Raw genomic sequence first — 16,818 nt, 5'->3', positions numbered from 1 at the left:
ATTACAGATGGAACTCAGTTAAGAACAAAAGTAGACAAACCACTTAAGAGAAAGATTTGAATTGCCACAGCTTTCCATTTTTAGATAAAATGTAGCCTGGTAAAAGCAACATGTAAATTACAGGCTACTTCATTCATCACACCACAGTACTGGCTCAGCAAAAAAATAAAAAGAAATTCTTGTACTTCGTACAGTGCCTTAATCAGCCCTTATAGCCCTGCTTAGCTGACAGCTTGAGGTTCTCAGCATCAGGAACTGGGGTTTCTAAAACAGGAGAGAACAAAGTACCGCGGAATGCTTCAGGCATGGTTCAAGTGGTTACGCCATTACACCAATGCACCTGGAGGTCAGCCAGCCCCACAGACGACTGGGGAAACAACCAGGGTCCGCTTGCCCACAGCCTTCTGCACAGCAGGCTGGACTAAAAGGAAAAGATTGCAGCAACTCTCAGAGGACAAAAGCACCATAACTTCTGGGTAAAGCTTCCCTGCAGGTACTCACTAACTGCTGTCAATTCTCATGGTTTTTAATTTAAATGTATTGAAGTAGTTACACGGAGGTGAAAACTTCGCCTCAAACTCTCTCAACCCCAACACCCACCACATTACTGGAGAGCCTCCGGCCAAAAGCCATGAAGATGAAGAAGGGATTGAAGCACTGCTCAGATGAGGAGGTGCTGAGAGCTGCTCAGCCTGAAGGCGGCTGATGAGGGGTTTTATCAACATAATTTAAATTAGATCTCCGTCAATACTAGTAAAAATCGAGTTTCCACAACCATCATGCCACTTCCATCTTAAATTATTACATAAACCATCTTCCTACAAGACTGGCACATAAGGTTGGGTGAGCCAAGGTACTCAGCCAGCGACAATTCCATTAGAGGAAAAAAACAAATCTAAACTAATAGAAGACTGCTAGCAACCATCAGTGTTACTATTAAGGTAGAAAAAAACTTCAAGTGAAGTCACTTTGCTGATCTAATTCATCTCCCTTAGCAACACCCACCCATGTGAAGGGGGACGCCCAGCAAGGAGGGCTGGACCTGGGCAGACGTTCACTGCTTTAGGATGCTTCGTGCCAGGCACCCGACACTTACCACCACACTAATGTATCAAGCTACATGACAGAGATAACAGCAGTAACACTAGCAATGGGAGGCTTTTTTATTAAAATTATTTCTTACACACTACACAGCTGATTACTATCACAGAACAGTATCTTAAAACCCAAGAGATTACATGACCTTTCCCAATCACTGCCAACAATGTAAAATCCCAGCTATGCCACCAGGAAACAGAATCTACAAGTCAGAAATGTAAAGCTATGTTTCAGTGCTATTCTGTACGCACAAAACTACCCTCAGTTTGATGGACTGGTCCTAACTTTCATCATAAAAGCAGCTTTATCAGACAGCAAAAAGCTTGGAAGGATGTCAATATCTGCACGGATGTTGCTGCTCCAAGAGCCAGCTGTAACTTTAACATTTCAAGTGACATTTCCTTTTTTTCCTTACCTGTTTCCAGAAATCTGGAAACACTTTCCTCCTGGAGAGATCTGTGCACTTTTCCTCCATTACTGACATTGCATTAGGAAAAAAAATTTTTACTCAAAGCAGCATGTAACACTGGAAGATCACTGGGTAGGGAACAGAGCAACCTCTAGGTTCTAGGGCCTCACTGCAGTTCTGGCTACATTCCTTCATCTTGGAGCTTTGCTTTTCAGCACATGAAACAGGAAAACCCAGACAGAAGGGGTCTACACAAAACAGTTTGTGACCAGCCAACATGGCCTTCGATCAGTCTGCCTTCAAATAAGCTGTGAGGGCAGCAGTTTTAACACACAGTATGTAACAATAATAGTTGTTAAAAAACCATCATACATAGCTTCTAGTGCTCAGCAAAAAATAATTCCGCTTTTAGTTCAGAAAATTCATGGTAGAAACCAGCTGGTAACTAGTATGGAAACCTTGTAATGCCTTGCAAAGCCCACATTCATTACCACAGTTTTACATTCAAAGTCCCAAATTAAAATCGTCTCAGAAAATGTTATCTTTGTCTCCTCCGACTGTGTTACAAACTGATTCATAAGAAAATTAACTTCTACACGCAAAATACTCCATGTGTCACAGGCTATTTCCACACTGTACAGCAGCACAGCACATCTACCAAATGATCACCCAACTCCACCTCTATCTGCTTTGCATAATCCACCAGCTTTTGCTTGCGAGCCCAGATTTTCTAAGACCCGAGGAGTCATCATTCCTTATATTTAAGCAGTATTTGAAAATACGCCTTGAGGGTAGTTTGCCATTCTCTTAAAACGTAACATTGATGGGCAGAAAACAGCGTAACACAGCCCGGCAGCACAGCAGCCTGGCTCCTGCCACCAACAGTGAACGAACTCAAGCTGCCTTCACGGAAGACAAGAGCCCTACTGCCAAAATACTCACATTTCCAGATGCTAATCCCATGACCTACATTTAAAAAAATCATACTGATGCAATATTTAAACATAAAAATCTGGCCTGTAACAGGTCATTTCATTAATCCTTTCTAAATTCATCTGCAAGCTAGGTACGTTATTAAAAATCTTAATTCTAGGTACAACACTGAATTTACATAAACAAATAGAAGAACTATTGCAAACATAATTTTCCAAAAAGGGTTCTTATGAGATCTTTAAAGTAGTTTGATATCAATAACTATTGTAGCTTTAGCAATCCAAGTTAAAAGGCTTTCTAAGTACATCCTTTCTGCATTGTTCTGGAGGAAATTCACATTTAAAAGTATTTTAAGTGGCTGCCATAGGAACCTAACTTGTTTTAAGAACAAAAATTACTGATGCGTAGTACCAGTTTTCAACAAACATTTTTAAATTGAGAATGCCAAAAGCCAAAACACTCCAGTTTTATTTTTTCCCCCCTCAAAGTTATCTATATGCAATTACTTCTGAAGAGCAACACATCTATCAATAAACTGCATCAACTTCATCAAACTGGTCAGGGAACTTTTACCTCTCCTCTTTCCTGACCTTACAATTAAGAAAGACAGTAGTCAAGAAAACTTAGAACCTGTTTGCACATAAATTTCTAGCTGTATCAGAAAAAAATGTTTCTGAAAACCACCATGTAATAAAATATCTCCTTATCCAAAAGGAAGCACTTTTTTTTTTTTAGCCATGTATTACCCGTCATCTCTCTTTCACACTGAAAAAGAAATCCAAGTCAGCACTGATGAAGAATATATTACTGTTAATTAACCAACACAGAGATGACTACGCATTTATTACTATAGGCTTTTATCTGCAGAGCCTTACAGAACCCAAACAGTTGGTTCTAACTTCAATCATCACCTTTCATTGTTTCCTTTGACTCTCACCACTAACCTCCAGGTTTTTGGGGAGCATTTTCAATTCATTTGTAAACTGACCGGAGTGTACCTGAGCACAGCAGAGCATGTGCAATACAGCCATCTCCATCCTACACCAACAGTAGCACCACTGACACTCACAGATTTTCTTGCTAGTCAGAATTATTGCCACGAACAGGGCAGCAGCTCTAAAGGGGTCAATATCTAACCAAGTATTACTGGATCCAAACACCATCTCCCTAACACACAACTAGCACAAGTCTTTTCGAGATATCAATTTTCCAGCAGGTTTTCAATTCATTTTCTGTGACTTCAAGTGCGTTCAATGAATCCTCACAAAGACTGACGTATTTATCATGATCATTTCTTCAAATTCTCCCCCAGCAATTCCATAGCAGGTGCTCAGGAGAGCACAGCATGCAACTAGGTAATGTCAAACAGGCATATGAATGGCTAGATGCAAAAACCGGTACAGAGGTAGGCAATTACATCATCTCCTCTTACCAAAAATCCTTAAGATTACAATAAAATCCATCAAGTGGATAAACTGACATTCACTGACAGTTACAGTGTAAGACAAGAGCACAGATTTTCCGAAGGCCTAAACAATATTGCTCTCAACTCTGCTGCCAGCACATTTCTATCGGGATAGGTTGGCATGATCTTCCAATTTATCTTCTCAACGCTACTAAAATGTGTGAAACAACACGTGAATTACCATTACAGAGACATCAGGAGGTACATTAGGATCTTCTCTACAATATTTATTTTATTAGAGGAGGGAACGGGCCATGTGATCACTTATTTACAATAAAGAACAACCTAAAGAATGAATACTAGTGAAAATAAAATGAAATCAGTAAGACTCTACAAGTACGAGCACCAAAAATGAGAACTTCCTATTGTTGCATTCTTTATTTCCATGAACTTCAGCTTAACTATTTTAATCAACAGAAGCCAAATCATTCATTTTATCCTACAAATGCCAGCTAGTAAAGAGTCAACTCAGTCAAAGGAGAATGAGCTGCTTCCTATTTTCACCCTTTAAAGAATGTAACCAACCAACTTTCAGGATGCTACATTTAGCAATATTACTTTTTACATCCTTAAAAGTCAAACAATTTAAAATAAGTAGCAAGATCCAATCTAATTAGCAAGTTATTATCCTTGAGCTAAGCAAGTCATTTACAGACATATGGCAGACTTTTATGGACAGTCAGTTTTGCTTCTGAAAGCATTCTCCTTTCTTCCAAGCATGTAGTCACCAATTTCAGTCAAGATATTCACAAGTTTACCTGTCTTATGGGACAGTGAGGTCCTCAGAACAGTAATGAAAAACAATTGTTTTTAGAAGCAGAAAGTTAATTTAAAACCTATTACATCAGAATTGTGTTTTATCATACAGTCCAAAGAGTATCCCCCCCAAAATGGTTTTAATTGTTAGGGTCCAGTCCTGGAAAAGTACTTCAGTAACACGAATCTTCCTTGTACTCTCATCAAGATCAACTCTGAGAAAATAAACAAGCTTTACCCTATTAAGATCTTAATGAGAAATACAAAAAAAGCAAAAGGTACCCCCATCTTGTAGATAGTTATTGAATAGGCTGGTTAAGATTTAATAACTACTAACAACTACCATAACTATTATCACATGCTGCTTCAACAACAACAAAAAAAAAAAAGGTAGTTAGGACATTTGAACAAACTGTCTGCTCTCTTTGTGCCTTTGCTACCCAGACTACATGGCCTCAGAGATCATAACCATAAGAAAAATATTTCTTCTTTACAACTATGTTAGAGACTTACCAAGCTTCTAATTACTAAGTACATTTATTTCACTGAAATAAAAATTTAGATGATTGAACTGCACTGATCTCGATTAACAAAGCATTATTAGAAAGAACTTATGCATACTACAAAAATAACCACTTCCCAGCACCAGTCTGAAGATAAAAAAGAGTATTTATACTTAAAACCAATAAAAAAATCTTGTATCTGCTATATGCATGAGGTAATACTCAAGTAGAGATTAAAATATAGCATGACTTCCATAATCTTTTTACCCAAAATAGATTGAGTAATACTTTGTTCTCTAGCTCTGCAATCAACATAATCCATCTTTAGTCAATGTGCAAGCAGTTCCATTAGTTTTGATAACAATGATTTATACCTCCTAGTAGCTCATTGATTTCTCCCAGCAATTGCTGTATTTTGATGTGTACCGTTGATATAAAACCAGTTCAGGTACAGGAGAACAGCAATAAGGAAAACAAGGCTGATGGACTGAAAAGTAGGGTAACACAGGAGACTTTAAAGCCAGTACGACTGAAAGGGGTTTTTAGGAACAGACAATGCAACAATGCTTAATGCCGATATGGAACGTAAACTTCAAGTACAACCCAGGGACAGCACCGCCAGAGAAAGCACAAAGGTACAACAGGAAATACTTGCTTTCACCCTTGGACATTCCTTGTTCCACAGTACTGCATTAACCCTCTTAAAACTGGCATCAGGTTAGGTTGCAGTCGTATTCCTCTAGATAGAATGAATCAGGGTAAGTGATCAAAATAAAAAGGAAAACACAGTAATAAAAAAATTAATAGGTAAAGGACTGCTGGGATTACAGGCCAGGGTGGGAATTAACTAAGACAAAGAAAACCGGACATATCAGAAGACAAAAATATGTGCCAGGTGAGGAAAGTAAAGCCTGTTTAACAAAGACCTGTACCCTTCACGTTTTTGCACCTATTTCCTGATCCTCTGCACACACACTTTACATAATGGCTGTTTCATGCTTATTTGGAGTCACTGAACACTACTGTTGTGCAGAACTGTGTGGTTTTTTGTTTGTTTGTTTTTTTGTGGGGAGGAAGGTGAGGGAAAAGGTGTTTTTGAGCTTGTTTTTAAAAAAGAAAACACACCAACTGTAGCAGACAATGCACCAATCATCACGGTCCTTTACAAATAGAAGCAGGGATGTTTGTAGCCTCACACAGAATATTAACAACTGAGTTGTGAACAACATGATTGCAGTTGTACTCAGCTCCAGCTTCCCCCTGTTTGCTTCTAAGTTCCGTCATCTTCTGCAAGAGCTGGGCTGCTCATTAACTAGAAGCTGAACTATCAGTTTTACAGCACAGTGCACGGCCGAGAACTATTTGCCATCCGGGTTTCTTTAACAGCCTAGATCGTGAAGTGAGGCAGATGAACAGCAGATGTCTGTGCCACCATCTGCAACAGAGGGCAGCAATAACTGGCTTCCCCAGAGCGAGCCCTTTGGAGTTTAACTCAACTGCAAGGATAAGGAAAAGTAACAACAACAAAACTATTACAGGATAAATTAGACTGAGAAATCAGAACCAAGTGAATGAATTCTCCATAGTGCATATCCAGAAAACAGGTAGTCACTGCTGATACAGCTTAATGCATTATGCTCAATTCCCAGAGCAGTAAACAAAAAGTATAATTTCCAAAGCCAAAGGTTTTTAAGTGTTCCTGTTCTACATTATTTCACCTGAAGCATCACACAGTCTTTTAACTGCGTAACATTGCATATTAAGTTCTACAGTAAGGTCTGCAACAAGGGCAATCAACTGCAGGTAGTTTTAAAAGCCACCACCAATTTTTCTAGGGTAAGAACCTGTATATGTAGGAAACTACTTAACAGCTGCACAAACAGAAGCCAAAAGTATTAATGCAATAGATAAATATCAATAAAGGTGATGTATTTCTTAAGCAAAATACCTTAATAGTGAGTTAGTTTTGCTACCCTGCTTATACTCTGAAAGCAGAGATGTGCCATTATTCCCCCCACACACACTCATCTAGCAAGGAGCATGCCTGTGCACGGCACAGGATGAAATTCACAGGTTTTATAAACATCGCTTGATCTTAGTACAGCATTGCTGGTACTATTTTATATCCTTGCTCTGTATTCCTGTACAGTTCTTTCAAACACCAAGCTTTCATGGGAAAAAAGCTTCTCTCATATCAGAACCATCTACAAAGAAATCCCATTTCAATAACAAAATAGTTCATTTCTTGTCCTACTAAGTGAGAGAGCTCATGACAAAGCCATTGGCCAATGGCACCTTGCTTTTCTATACCATTCGCATTTATGTGCAGTAGTGAAAGGCCAACCTGTGCTTCGTGCAAGAAGTTCATCTGTTAACTGTCAAACCTACACAGAAAGACAAAGAAATTCACCAAGACTGCAGAGCAACCTTGAAGTACCCATTTTAGGAGGAAACAGGCATTTCAGCCATTTGATTTCAAATACCTAGAAGACAATTTTTCTTTACTCTAGACAATCACAGCAGAAGTCAATGACTGTTACAGTTGAGGATTTTTTTTTAAATATCATTTCTAACTTTTTTAAATTCACAAAGACTATGGCTTCAACATGTACTATTTAAAAATTAGTTCACGGAATGTATAACTTAAAATGATGTATTTATGCACCATTCACCCACAAAATCAGACTAGTTATTACTGGGTTTTGAGAAGCAAGAAGAGCAATTCTAACTACAAGTTTTCAGGCTCAACAGATCTACAAATCACTGGCCAGATAGGATCTGGCAACTTGTAGCAAAATCTAGGACTTCATAACCCAAAGCACAATTAAATTACTTTAAGCACCAAGCGAACTGTTCTTGATCTTCGTACAGACAACACCTTTGCTAGACAGCAGCATATCCGCTGAAATCTTCGGCATTTTACCACTTCACAAAGAACATGCAACAGGAATATCAAACATATGCTCCAACAAAGAGAGTTCTTTAATTAGTACAGCACGATCTTATTTTGAGTACCAAAGGTTTCAGCAGACTATCACATCTACTTTGTTTTTCTAGACAAACAGAAAAAATTGCCACCGCCCCCCAAACACATTTGTTAGGCTAGCTGCAGAAAACAACGCTGGGAACAAAACAGGAGAAATCCCATAGGATAATAATCACCTTTCTTCTCAGCACCTTGAAGCACACCAACTAATGGTACTCAACAGACCACGTGTGTATTTACTGAAGACATAACGCTAAGTTTCATATTATGCAGCTGTAAGTCATGATGTTTTATGCACTGGAAGTTAAGTTTACTTATTTCTTTATTTTTCAGATTAAAGCGTTACTATGTTTGCTATCTAACATATACCTCAAATCATTTGGCATTAACCAAGACATATCAGCTCAGCAATTAAACTTAAGTGGAACAGAACTAATTACATTTATGGCAGAAAGAGACTCGCCGCACTAGTTTTAACCAAAAGATCTTACTAGAAAATATTGGTATTTCGCTACTGAAGATAACTATGCATCAACTTTTAAGGTAGCAGAAATAACAAAAAATGCACGTGGATATCTTCTGTCCTTTTTCAATCTTGGAGCTCCGACCTGCCATCCATCCCTTGCTCGTTTCTGTAAAACACTGTTAAATGAAATTGCCCAAAAGGGTGGACTAAATACAGAGTATTCTGATTTTAAAACAGAAGGTAGCAGGGCAGTTCAATTCCTCCAATTTCCAAGGAAAGCCAAATCTCCCCCACCCATTACAAAAGGATTTCAGCGCCTCAGGTAGTAGTTTGCAATGCCTGACACCTGGACAGATACAAGCAGACTACATCTCTCCAAAAACATTTGTAGGCTTAACAGCCTGTTCAGTAACCCTCAGCAAAGGAAGTCTAGTAAGCCATACTGTGTTACCACACATGTTCCAGTAAGAATGAGAAAGTCCTTAAGGTAAAGCGCACACTGTTAGTACTAGGTGCTTATATTTCAGCTTCCTCTAAAGTTAAACTGCAATTTTGAAGTGAACAATTATAAATTCTTCTCTCAGGATAGAACTGGAAATCTGATTCAACATGTCACAAAAATAAAACAAAACCCATCCGGCTCATCACATAACATCAGGGTCTTGCAAATAATTCTAGATAACCTCCACTTATTGACTGATTTCCTAAAACATCAGGGTGAACGCAAAGCACGTGGTAATGAACAGACTTCTAAGATGGTTCCTTACAGCTTGCCCAAGATAAGCCAAAAAGGACAGAAAAGGATGATTACAATAAAAATGCATAGTTAGCAGCTCACCTGAAATCATTTAAGGAGAAATTCTTGTTCTTTCTGTACAAAGACAATAAACGGTACCAGCTGTTTAATTAAGCCTAATGCAACAAAAGAAAAAGCAAGCCACAGAAGCAAGGCATTGCTTTCCTGTCAGCAATGTCAATGTTGTGGGCATTTGCCTTTCTGAAAGTCATATAGAGAGCCTTGCAGAACATCTTATTTTGTTTTCTACAGTCACTACAGTTTGGTTTTGGAGTAAGGATGAGCAAAATCATCACTGAGACCTGAATTGGTAAAATATTCACAACTAGTCTGAAAGACTGTATGCTGGAGTTCCCAGACCCAAGTGTTTTTTTCTTTTTTCCCTTTGCAAGGGTAAAAAAAAAGCTGTAAATAGTGACAAAAATCTTCACATAGTTTTTAATATAGTTCTGCATTACATAAAGCTACAAAAATTATCTAATCCATCTAATTATGGATAATTAATATTTTCTTTTTTTGCGAGAGCTGGCAGGCATTACTGCAGTCTTCAAGACAGCTCAATGATATTCTCATCATGATAAACATAACTGGTGAGAAGTTTGAAGCAAGCCTTCCTGTTTCTCAGACCACTGCAGGAACATGTAAGAAAAAAAAAATGTATTTAGCTATCTAAAATTCAATTAATCCTTGTAATTTATGAAGGGTATTTCTTTTCTACAGAGAACCTTTAGAAATTGTGCTGATTTGGTAGGCTGAAATATTAATTAATCAAAAACATTTTTAATGAAGCAATTTCACACTAACCACTTATAGCAACAAACAGCATTTCTTATTGTAACAGCAAATAGATTTTTAATAATTCTTTCCCTTTGATTCCTCATTTTTTTGTATTCAAGTTCTAATTACTACCTATGAAAATAATTTGAAGATTTAGCCTGTCTTTACCACCATTGGTTACAAAGCCACCTTACCCATCACCTCCTTTAAGCTCCCTCAGATCACCTTCTTTAATTCTTCAGACTTGTTTTCATTTATACATTAGGATTCCAAAACTGACTCGGCAGACAAATCAAGTTTTAGCTCTTCAATGCCACCAAATCAAAAATAACTGTAGTTCTTCTCTTCTTAATCCTGTGACAATAGGCAAAAACATTTTGTTTCAACAATTCTTAAGCTAAAAATATTTAGAAAAATATTTTTAGAATAAGATTACCTGAATTTTCAAGTCAGTAAGAAATCCCAGCAATCCTACATGGATTCTGTCTGCCCACAAACCAAACAGACCCAGGCTCATGAGCAAGTTCCCGATGCCAGCTGCCCTGCAAGAGTCACCTACATGCATGCTTTAGGTCTACGCTGAGTTGGAGATATTGGGATTAATTTGGACCTCCATAAAATAAGGGCTATACTTACTTTAATAACCTTGTATTTACCTTAAGAGTGCAGACACAGATAATTACCACGGATCAGCTGACAAGGCTAACCTATTCATTAATCCAAAACCAGGTCTTCCAATGACACCTGCAACATGTGAAGCACCGCTACTGTAAACCTGCTACAGTTACTTGCACTGGTTTTCAACAGGACTTTAATCTGGCAAGATCTAAATAACTGAAGCATTTGCTTCCTAACTGCTTTCCCAAGCCCACACTTACTCCTGTGCTGTGTGTGTCACTGATTTCCCCCACCAATGAACTGTAATTTCAGAAACCAGAGCAATGTGGAACATTTTTTGTGGTATCCTTTTTTCCTGCAACTTGAAAATTTATAAAACCTAAACAACTGAGCGTTCAGGTCAGCAATAAAAACGCTGGGCAGAATTTAGAGCTATTTCCAAGCCCCCCGTGATGTCCCCAAAATATATTTTGGCTTACACTTACAAGCTGTCTTGTAGACATCCAATTATGCTCAGTGTTACTGGGGATGCTGTAAGACATCTGTAGCCACACGAGGTCTCAGCTGCTCCCAGACAGCAGGCATGGATGCTGTTGTGTCATTTCTCTCTAGCTGGGTTCAAGACGAACTAGCCCTGGGCACCCACGAATACACAGGGAAGGGCAAACATTTCCCCCTCCACCTAGTACACTCAGGGTTCCAGCTGCAGTCTCACAGATAAGCAGAGACTGACTTATCATAACATGCTATGCCGCTAGCAAATCTACTAACACAAACATTTAATACACATTGTTTTACAAGATATTAATTGTGAAGAACACATTTTAAAAGGACAGCTGTTAAAAGCAGACCAATAAAATATCTGTATGTCAACCTCCCCACCAAATTTGAATGTGTAATTTTATTCAAAGGCCAAACCATATCCTTGCTACTTAAGTCTTCTACTGCTTAATAAAAAACACAATATTCTGCTAGAAAACCTATTCTGGAGCATCAACATTCTTGTACTAGGAAGCTTTCCACAGTAATTTACATTGATTATTCTGGCATCTAAAGCAAAGGTACTGTTAGTAGCCAGCTCAATGCTCTTAAAAACCTCTTAACATTCTGCTGAACTACCAGTTGGCTCAAGTACCTATGGATTCTGCATACATTTCTGTTTGGTGAAAAACAAATCCACACACACAAATCCCTAGCATACTAGACACCCTGTGAAGAAATAATAAATTGAGATTCCATGTTAAATAGAAACTTAGAGGCTTGGGGGGTATTTTTGTTTTTTATCTCGACCTTGGCTAATACAAGTTCCAACATTATCAGTGAGGAGAAAAAAAACATTTTGAATGTAGTATGTATTCTTTTCGTTTTGATCATTCGAGAGACTCCCTTAAAAAATAGTCCATTTTATCTTCAATCAAATGTTTAACATTTCGCCAACACAAGGTAGTTACTGTCAAGATTATAGTTTTTTTCCAACATCAGCAGTAAAATAGTATAAAATAAATACCCTGAATGCTGGCATGAACATAGGCATTAGAGGCTCCAAAGAAGATTCACCTAAGCGTATTTCAACCACATGAACGCGTGATTTCTCATTTCGACTTCCCAGCAGCAAACTAGCGCTAAGTGGAATTCTTGAAACAATACGGTATGCCATATGGCTAAAACTGGATATTAAAATTGAGAATATCAATTACCAATCCACTAATGCTGAGAGCCAAAATCCACGGACAGTAAGAATTTAATCCAATTCAGATACTAAACATGAGCCAGGCCTGACATACAGAAGACAAATCTACTGCCGCTTGCACAGAAAGCAAGGAACTCCAATCTCCTATCATGGTGACTACAAAACTAAGTAAATTCAAAGCTTTCTTAATATTCCTAACTACAGCAAAAGGCCTACTAAGCATCTGCAAGAGCAACAACACTACTTCCACATGAACTGGTAGCTCATTTTGCACTGTGATTGAGAAATCACAACTCCTAAGAAGAAGCAGAATTGTTTCCCACATGACCAAACCAAAGGCTCAAAAGCACCAGGAAGTTATTACATACAGCAGCCAACGTCATCTGGTTTAATTTCAAGAAAAGGCACCCTAAAAAATACAACAGATATATATTTCTGCTATAATTAAAGGATCCCAAAAGTAATTGCATTAATTGGAAAATTTTCTCATTCTAAGTAGATTAGTGTTAATTGCTCTGGTTTCAAGTTTTAATAGCTGTGGAAAATTCGTTCTTGAATGATATTAAGAACAAAGCTACACAAAGTTCTACATACTACCTAATTACACTCATTTTATTGATTACTTACACACAGAAATTCTATGTCTAAACACGTTTTCAGATTTCCATGAATTACGGAAAATCCAAAAACTGCTCTTGCTAGGATTTATTGTGGAATTCTAATTTTACATTTTGACAAAGATTTAAATGACCTAACAGCTACAAGGACTAAACAAGGATAAATGTAATTTCTCCTACTCACTACAGGATCCCACTTCATCCTACTCCTTTCTGATCCTATACTGAAAGGCCAAATATATAGTATCTTTTTTTTTTTTTTAAATGTACAGTTCATTTCAAGTTTAACAGAACATTAATAGCGCTACTAGATTGAACTAACCATTTATTGGACAAGTATTCTTGTTTAATAATTTGATCTTGACAGGATCAAATCTATATCCTTGACAGGATCTGTATAGACCAAAACACATTTGGCTAGTCTCAGATTTCCCCCACCCCCAATGAAAATTAAAAAAAAACACACACAACTTTCAACTGCAAATTGGGCCTCCTTCCTTCTTTACGCACTATAGCTAGGCTATTACAGTAAAGTAACAAACACCTGATTATACATAAAGTCATGCATAAACACTACTAAAAAGCTTGATATTACCAAGGGTTTCGAGGTCATTTGAATAGAGGAGACATAACAACCATTTCTTCATTGTTCCTACTGGGTACTATATTATTTTAAGCCAAAGTCCAGTATACCAAATATTGACCAAGCTATTTTATTTAGGCTACCAAAGTTAAGAAGCTTGGCACTATAGTGAAAGATCATAAAAGTTACCAAGGGAAAGTCCATTTAAAAATATATATAAAAATATATATAAATTGTTTTAGAATTTTCCATTGTTACTTTAAAATACAATACCTCGCAGAGGCAGAACCTTTTTAATATCCCCAAACCCTTCCTCGCTCTTCCCCATAAGAACAATTACATGAAGCATGACAATAATTTCAGGTCAGAAGCAGCTTAAAGAGCTGCCAGACGTGGCGAGCACTGGGCAGCAGCCAGGTGACTCCTCTGTGCCCCAGGAAGGCACCTGCCTGCACGGGGCCTACTACCTGACTAGCAGAGAGCCTGCAGCCGTGTACAGTCCTCGCAGAGCCTCCCAATACCTGCCTTCCAGGTTTAAAATGCCGTTTTTCAGCAGCAGGCTTCAGAAAAACAAAGAGCATTTTGTTGGTACTAAGCCGTCACTGTGAGGTATAAAAAAAAATCATGTCACCCCTTTATCCAGTGACAGCCGATGTGAACATTTCAATACAAGTAGTTACTCCTCCCACCAGTTCCTATCTGGAGGAGCTCACAAAAATGAAGAAAAACCCACCGACCTCTCTCAATAATCTCTCCAACGCTCCTCCTACCCCAACCCAAAAAAAAGAAGCAAGCAAACCAAACGAGAAAGTAAATCTAAATACAATTACGAAATAAGATCTAGTTTGGCAAAGCTGTGGTGAGGAGGAGTTGAAAAATGAGAGCTGCCTTGCTGCAAACGCCATCTTGTTGCAGCTATTGGGCCCAGGCACAGAGAGATCCATTCATTCACAGCAAAAAGAAAATCAAACACACACCCTGGCTAATCTGCAGCCACCAAAACAACTACACGATTATCAGCCCTTCTCTTTCTCCTCTCCTAAAGCACACAAGGGGAAAAAAAATCTGATACTTTATATGTAGAATAAATTTAGAGCTTAACATAATCTCCCTGTTTTTTTGCATGCATTTCACACGCGCCGACAGCATTTTGTCTCTATTCACATCCTTGTGCTGAGCAGATCAGCTTAAAATATGGGATAACTTTCATGATTAGGGACAGATATTTTACAGCAGTGAAACGTTTAATTCTCTGATTTTCAATCGCCCCCTCCAACTTCAGCCAACAATTCTCAAAAGCTGTTTCAATAACCACTAAAACCTTGTATTCACAGTCCTTTCCTCCCATTTTCTACTGTGGGGACAATACATAATAACGTGGCACTTGGCATCCTAAAAAGGATGCCTAATTTCAAATGAGTCCCACCTATGACTTTGTTAGGGAATAATGAAGTATCACATTCGTTAAAATTTCACCTCAGCTTCAAGAATGATAAATTGACATCTTAGAATAACTTCTATATCATTCTGATTTTCTTCTGGACTAGTTTTTTTTTTTTTTAAATAAAATATCTCTTTTACATGCAAGATTTTCTATCTTTTCATTTCATACAAAGGTGTAGGAATTAAAAATCCTACCTCTTAGGTATCCGTTCAGCAGGTAAAACATATAATATATATACATTTAAATTAATACTGAAGCCTTTTTGGTAGTTAAACGGGAACCAAAATATTATTTTTAACATTTCCAAGGAGGAAACTCCTTTTTCCTATTGTACACCCTCCATTACCGCTGCTACAGGCGCACAAAAATATGCAGCACCCTAACAGATGGGCGAACGATAAATGTGAAGCAAAATGCATCTTCATCTGTGATCTTAAGGAGAAGAAAACACCCCCGGGCCCCCCGCCGGGCAGGGGGTGCTGAAGGCAGCCTTACCCTGTCGGTCTCGCCCCTCTCTCCTCTCAGTCAGCTTTCCACCATTACAGCAGCCCCACCATAGCTTTCTCTCGAGTGTTTTCTCCAAGCATTCCTTCTATCGGCTTGATTTCTCTGGAAACCCACCTTTTGTATTTTAACAAAACACTCCACCTCCCCCCCCCCCCCCCCTTAACGCAGACCACCGCGGCGTAATTCCAATTAAAAATGGATCCCCGCAAAACCCAGCGTCCCCTCCCTTTTCGCCTTAAAGCCTCCAAGAGAGAAAGGGTCCCACCCCCACCTTTTTCTCTCCTCCTCCTCCAGCCACAACCACACTTCTTTTTTAGGGGAGGCAGGAGCAGGGGCGAGGTGGGGAAGGGGAGCCCGGCGCCCCCGCCATGCTGAGGCGGCCCCGCCATGAGCCACCCTTCCCGCCCGCTGAGGCGAGAAGGGGGGCTGAATTTTTTTTTTTTTTTTTTTTTTTTTTTTTTTTTTTTGGGGGGAGGGCGAAAAATGGGGGCACCAGGGCAAGCTGAGAGAAGCAGAGGAAGGGGAGGAAGGAGGGAAAAGAGAAGTGCGGCAGCGATGGGGAAGAACGGGGGAGGGGAGCGGGGTGGAAGGGCGCAGCCACGCAGAGGAAGAAGGAACCGGGGATGGAGGGGGAGAGCTGAAGGAAAGGGGGGGGCGGCGGGAAGATGGCCTCAGGGTGGGGCTGCGGCGGGGACGAAGGACTCGGTGAGCCCTGTGTGGGGGCGAAGGGGGCTGAAGAAAGCCGGCAAGGCTTTATTGGGGTCTGACCCGCCCCAACCCGCCCCGCGGCCGGTTACCTGCTCATTAACGGGGCCGCTTCGGCCGCCCGCGGCTCCTGCCCGCGTCCCCGCCGGCCTAGGGAGGGGAAGGGAGGAGGAGGAGGAGGATGGTGAGGAGGCAGGCAGCCGTCCGCGCTGGGTCTGGCCGATCCCGCCGAGGCAGCGAGCAGCTCGGGCCGTAGAGTCGGAAGCGGAGAGCAGTGGGGGGGGGGGGGGGGCAAAGGGGTGTCGCTGGCTCTCGGCTCCTCCTCGCACGCTCGGTCCCCGCTTAGCTCCCCGCAGCCATCGGGAAGCGAGCAGCCTGGGCGCGGTTAACCTCCCCCCCCAGCCGCCCCGCCCGTGCTGCTCGGCCGGGAAACCCCGGCTCGGCTCGGCTCCTCCTCACAGCCAG

The 16,818-nt window shown here is 39.9% G+C and overlaps 1 protein-coding gene across 4 annotated transcripts in view; it reads right to left on the bottom strand.

Moving 5' to 3' along the window:
* Positions 1-16,754, bottom strand: part of GNB1 (G protein subunit beta 1) — a 44,695-nt gene extending 27,941 nt beyond the window's left edge. For 3 of the 4 annotated variants that reach the window (XM_084300052.1, XM_084300055.1, XM_084300054.1), the window contains exon 1: positions 16,446-16,754. The gene's annotated coding sequence lies outside the window, so the exon portion shown is untranslated. Of the gene's footprint in view, positions 1-15,636; positions 15,752-16,445 lie in introns of those variants that run through there. The other variant, XM_084300053.1, reaches the window with a different exon arrangement.
* Between the last annotated feature and the right edge of the window lie 64 nt (positions 16,755-16,818).

The sequence above is a fragment of the Netta rufina genome (genome assembly GCF_964035555.1).
Source record: "Netta rufina genome assembly, chromosome: 22".
Lineage (NCBI taxonomy): Eukaryota > Metazoa > Chordata > Aves > Anseriformes > Anatidae > Netta > Netta rufina.
Note: the sequence above shows the minus strand (reverse complement) of the source record. Positions and strands in the feature narration are given on the sequence as shown.